This window comes from Apteryx rowi, unplaced genomic scaffold (genome assembly GCF_003343035.1).
Source record: "Apteryx rowi isolate R43461 unplaced genomic scaffold, aptRow1 scaffold_260, whole genome shotgun sequence".
NCBI classification, from domain to species: domain Eukaryota; kingdom Metazoa; phylum Chordata; class Aves; order Apterygiformes; family Apterygidae; genus Apteryx; species Apteryx rowi.
In genome coordinates this window covers 359,440-365,394 of record NW_020448975.1, presented here as the reverse complement: position 1 = coordinate 365,394, position 5,955 = coordinate 359,440, and positions in this window count along the sequence as shown.

The following is a 5,955-nucleotide window of genomic DNA, read 5'->3' as shown; positions in this document are numbered from 1 at the left end:
CCTGCCCCGCCGGCCGCGCTTACCTGGCGCCGGGGGGCGCGGGTTCCTGCGCAGCCCTGTCTGTCGCCTTGTTGCCCCTCAACAGCTGGAAAATGGCTTCCTCGGCGCCGCGTTCCCCCGGCGGGGCGGCGAGCCCCGGCGCCGCAGCTCCCGTGTGCCGAGCCACGCGGCATCGCGCGGTCCCGCTGCTCCCGAGACCCGAGTTGGGAGCCTTCAAGGTGCTCTCTTGTGGCGCAGCAGCAGCCAGCTTTCCCCCATGACGTTTGCCTGTTAGAGTTTTTGTATTTAAAGCATATAAAAAAAAAAAAAGCCAAAAACCCCCCCAACCTACTGTTTTTGCTGTGACACTGTTTCAGACAGGCTATCCCAAGCTGCCCGAGCAAGGAGCAGTTCAGAGTTGAGAGGCGGGTGCTGCAGGCCAGCGCTGGGGATGCTGTGCTGCTCTGTCAGCGCCATGCCCGTGGGCCGGGGACCCGGCCGTGGCCTCCTGCCGCGCGAGGTGCTGCACAGGGGCACCAAGGAGAGGGCACCCGAGGCGGGTGCAGTTGCTCCTGGGGCTTTTTCTTGGTGTGCTTGCACCATCCGCAAGAGCATCTCTTGGTGTGCTTCTTCCTCCAGGCCAGTGAGGACAGGACACAATGCTGCAACACCAGCTTCTTCCTTTCCCCACTCTTTTAGCATTATGCTTCCTCGGTGAGCAAGAGCAAGCACTCCTCCTGTTTCCCCCCAGGTGCAGAAATGGCTGTTACAGACCATCTTTGCACAGCTGTGCAAAATAAAGCTTCTGGCTCATCAGCTCATGGGTCTCCCAGGGTGTGGGTCTGAATACTGCCACTGCTCCAGTTTGCCTGCAAGGCTAATCCCTCGCAGAAATATCTTAAAGCTTCAGGTTTTATTTGTAACATAATTCTATTTTAAAATCAAATCTGTCATAAAAATGCAGTATGTTATATAATTGCTGTTAGAAAGCAATGGAGTTATTACAGCACATTATGAGGYATCCTTTTTGAGATCCCAGTTCCCTTTCACTTGAGGTCAATGGATTTAAGTTAGCATAAATAAGATGAACTTATAGCTTGAAACTTATATAGAAGATATTTCTGTCCATAAGGAAAGCTAGACCAATGTTTTACAAAGAGGAACATGCATTTTTCTGAATATAGTTCAATTATTTTCATAGAAGACATATCATAGCCCTTAGAACATCAGTGGATAATTGCTCCAAACACACTTTTAACTATTTTAATTATTGCTGAATGAAAATAGCTGCATTAAATTAACCAATAAACCCCCAAAACAGCCTTTAAATATTTATTTTTTAATTTTCTTAAAGAATGTGTTCATCTGTGCGCAGTGTTATTGTACTGAGTTTTGTCCAAAACTTTTATTTAAGGAAACAAAGGTTCTTCACAGGGGTACTGCACTTAATAAAAAAAGCTTTTCTGAAAGTGCTTATTCATAGATTTCTTATTTTCAAATTATGTTTAATTTAATATTTAGATATTATAATATCCCATCTAAACATAACATGTCAGAGGATGAAAAGAAAACTGATATTTTGCACTGCAGTCCAATAATTTGACCTACTGAAATGAGATGTAGATATGTGAACCTAAGTTCACACAGATTTTAAAAAACACAAATTATAAATAATCATACACTCCCTGCTTTAGCTCCCTTTATTGGAGCCCAGATATACTTACAGACTATGCTGGGCACACTGGGCTTGTCTCCTTCCCAAACAAGCTAAATTTATATATATAATTATATGGTAGTAATCTCATAAATGCACCCATTCACAAACTGAGCTATTCCTCCAAAGAGCCCCTCATGAAATGAACCTTTCTCCCTTGCCTCAGTGAGCACTGAAGTGTCTAACACAGACATACTGGTGATGCCATTGGTTTTGGAATGAGCGCTCACTGTGACACATGGCGTAGTTCATGTCTTAGAGCTCTGTTCAAATTCTCTTCAAACTCGGGCAGACATCGGTTATGCTCCAGTTGTGTTTTAATGCCTTTTTTTGCTGTTATCTATTAGCTAGAAAGTTACCTTTAAGGAAAAAAAGAGTCACTTTATGGGAGCCTGAGTAGGCACCATAGGAGAGGCTTCAATAAATAATGTTAATACAATAAAATGACCTAACTCAGGCTTTAGTGAGAATTTAGCTTTATCTGTGGTCATTTCTATTCAGAAAGGGTACTTGAGTCCAAACCCTAGAACAGCAGTGGAGACGGGGTGAGTGGACCTATTCCTGTCCCAAGTTGGGAAATGAAATTATTCCTTTCTACAGCATTTCCTATTTCTCCAGTTCAGGCTGAGGTCCTCAGTGAAATTCAAGTGAAGGAGCTATATTGTACAAACAAAAAATTCCAAATAGTTGATCATTTAAGTCATGCATACTAACAACATACTTGCTAACAACATGCTTAGCTAATAATGAATCTCTCTGTAACTTTTAGATCATTAGTAGATACAACTACTGTTCAAAGACTGCTTTGAAGAGTATATGGCTTACTCTGAGGTTAGGTTTATAGTTAATAGTTTTCTGCTTTCTGTGATGAATAGTTTCACAGAAGTTTTTGAATGGTATTCTGATTACGCTTAAAACAAAATTCAGGCTAATTATTTCTTTTCTATTCTGTCTCAACTTCTAGAATGTTTTTTCAGATGATATTATTCCATGTATACAAATATAACTTATTAAAGCCATGCTTAGTCAGCCAATGACAAATCTATGCTGGATTAATAGTTAAATATTTTCTATATAGCAAGTGAGTTCAGTCAACCAAAAGGGGCAATTTTTTGTCACACAAATATACCTCCTGGCAAGCTGTTCTTCAGCCTTTTGGGTTAGTAGTTCTGGCCTGTGCGTTTAAGAACAGTTTGAAGATCATACACAAACTAAATCTGGGGGGTGGGGGGGAAGGTACTAAGTACAAAGCCCTGAAGATTACTTTGGAAAGCTCCTGGTTAGCTGAACCAGCTACTGATTATGGGATATTCAACATTTTCACATGAAAACTATGAAAGATATCTAGTCACAGATCTTACAGAGAGAAAAACCAAAGTTTTATGGCCAAGACAATAATAGCTTACTATCCTTACCAGAAATCTAGCAGTTTTTGCATGTGACTTTTGCTTTAGTTTTAATGATGCTGCGTGTGGATACAAAACATAGCACTGTTATCTTTAGCATAAACATCTTTCCCCTGAAGGATCTTAGACCATTTCAACATTCACACTAATAGCCCAGCATGTGTATGCTGAAGTCAACCAGTGCCCATACGTGCAATTAAGGTAAAGGAATGTTTGCCTAAGCAAGAAATAAGTACTTGTTTACAAAGGGAAGTCAGTGTGGAACATTTGTGTGTGAAATATTCACATCCTCATACCTGACTGCACACTAAATCCCCTTGGTAGACAACTGGATGTGGACCAGCTCAAGGTTTCAATAAACATTAGAGAAAAATTAGGTTTTACTGCCCAATTTATATATTAAAAAACAAAACAAAACAAAACAAAAAAACCTTATCTTGTGGGTACTCCCAGAACAGAACTAGGCTGAGGGAAAAAGCACTCTAAAAGTAGCAAAGGAGAGGCTAATGGGGAGTCTTGAACTTGAAATAAGGGTTTGAGGAGGCTGGAGCGCAGCAGGTAAGAAAGATCTCTAGGGGACTGGAAGTCAATGGTAGACCTGAAGCAGGGATGAAAGGATGGGGTGGACTTTTGGGCAGGGGAAGGAAGGATGAAGGGCTGTATGGGGACAGCAGAGCTTCTGGTAGCTATGGGGGAAATATCAGCTTGTGCCTTTCCACCCCAAGGTGATCTGCTCAGGAGATCTCAGAAGGTCTCCCCTTTGAAATAGCCACCATCCCTCTCATCCTGGCCCTTCCTATAGCAGGAACAGCAGGAAGTCTGCCTATCTGCATAGCTGCAAAAGCAAAAGCCCACTCCAGAGAGCAGTGGGTCCTGCTCAACTAGCCAGCCCTTGCTGTCAGGTGAGCCATGAGGAAATATCTGTCCCTTATCGGGGTGAATGGCAGCTCCCAAAGATCGCTGCCTCCATATAAGGCCAATTTTGTCTGTAAGCACTGTTTGTGCAAATCCTCCTTAGAATAGCAGAGACATAGTGTTTGTATTCCCCTAAAGATTCATACAATTAATTGAATGATAATGAATCTATCTGGAAAGAAAAAGAAAAAAAAAAGGTCTAGACTGGCTCTAGTGGTAATCTGATTCAAAGGAGTCTAGGGCAGGGGTTTTCAGAAAATGTTCCATATTCTGCTATTCAGGGTTTCAAGGAGGGGAACTATAAAAAAGCAAGTTCGTAAATGTTATACAAATAACCTATCACTTTTTTGAATGGACCCATCCTTCCACTAGAAAAAGATTTAGTGGAAGCATGTGATGAAAAAGGCTTCCAAACATTGGTCTGCCAGTCCAGTGTAGAAATACCAGTTCTGATACTTAGATATTTCTTATTGAAAATACATGTCTTAGCAAGCCATGTGTGGATATTTTGGTTTGCTTCTGCTGATTTAGGGCAGAACATATTCGGTGTGCAGCAGCTGAAAGCCTCTCCCTGAAATATGAGTATCTAAATAAATCACTATGATCATTATTTTATAAACTAAGAATTTTATAAATGCAGAGAATAGGTCAGAAAAGCTATATTGCCTTGTGGACAGCTTCCTAGCAACAAACAAGCCAGAACCCACCTAGGATAGTTAGGCTGAAGGGATTTCACTTAACTGAAAAACAAAATACTAAAATAATCCAAAATTAGAACCCTGACAAGCAAATCAAGGTCTCAGTATCTGACCACAGATGCTCTGCAACAGAATTGCAGCTCTGATCATTTCAGAATCTGCCAGCTCCCATTCCAGTTCTCATACAAACATACCGAGCTCTAGTGTTGTTTAGTGCTGAGGGGCTAAGCAAGCTCTGATCTTAAGGTTCAGTTTTTGTGTACCTGAAAACTCATACCATGTATAATTCATAAAGCACATACGCATAGTTACACTCATTACTCTTTACTGCATTAATCTCAGTTTTTCAGTATCACTATTCCTAAATGTCCGATTAAAAAACAGACACCTCTCCTCCTCCCAGCCTCAAATGGAATTATTTAGCAATTTTTTTCTCACAGATCTTGTTGTTAAAACTTTAAGGAGTTATGTTTTTCAGCTTTTTTCTGCATTCCTGAAAGCTGAATTTAAAATAAGCCAACAAACAACAAATAGCTGAGAGTCTCTATATAAGCCTCTGATTCTGAGAGCTAAGGATTTAGTTAGAGCACCAGCGTAACAAAATTCTCAATAAAATAAGAAAAGGTGACAGCATATTGATACTAAGGTCTGTTATGAGGTTAACAAGGACTATAATTAAGAGGAAAGCATTCTTCAGCTCAGAAATCCTTCTTTTCCTTTTCTGTTATTTACAGTTACATTTAGCTGAAGGGATGACTATCATTCTGATATGGGCTAGAAGAACTTAAAATAGTCTCTGGAGAAGACTCAATTTAAACACTGCTGAACATTACTTATGGAATTGTCTGAACTGCCACGAAGCTCTTGGGATACAACCAAAAATATTTCAGATTTAAAAAAACCAAACCGTCTTTGTGCCACAATAAAGAATGGCAAAAGCATACCAGTAGAACAGAAACTTTCTAAATTGTCATTTTAGTATGACGCACACTGTTTGCGAAACCAAATGCAAACCACAGACTACAGTCACAGAATCACAGAATCGCTGAGGTTGGAAGGGACCTCTGGAGATCATCTAGTCCAACCCCCCTGCTCAAGCAGGGTCACCTAGAGCACATTGCACAGGATTGCATCCAGGCGCGTTTTGAATATCTCCAGAGAAGGAGACTCCACAACCTCTCTGGGCAACCTGTTCCAGTGCTCTGTCACCCTCACAGTGAAGAAGTTTTTCCTCATGTTCAGA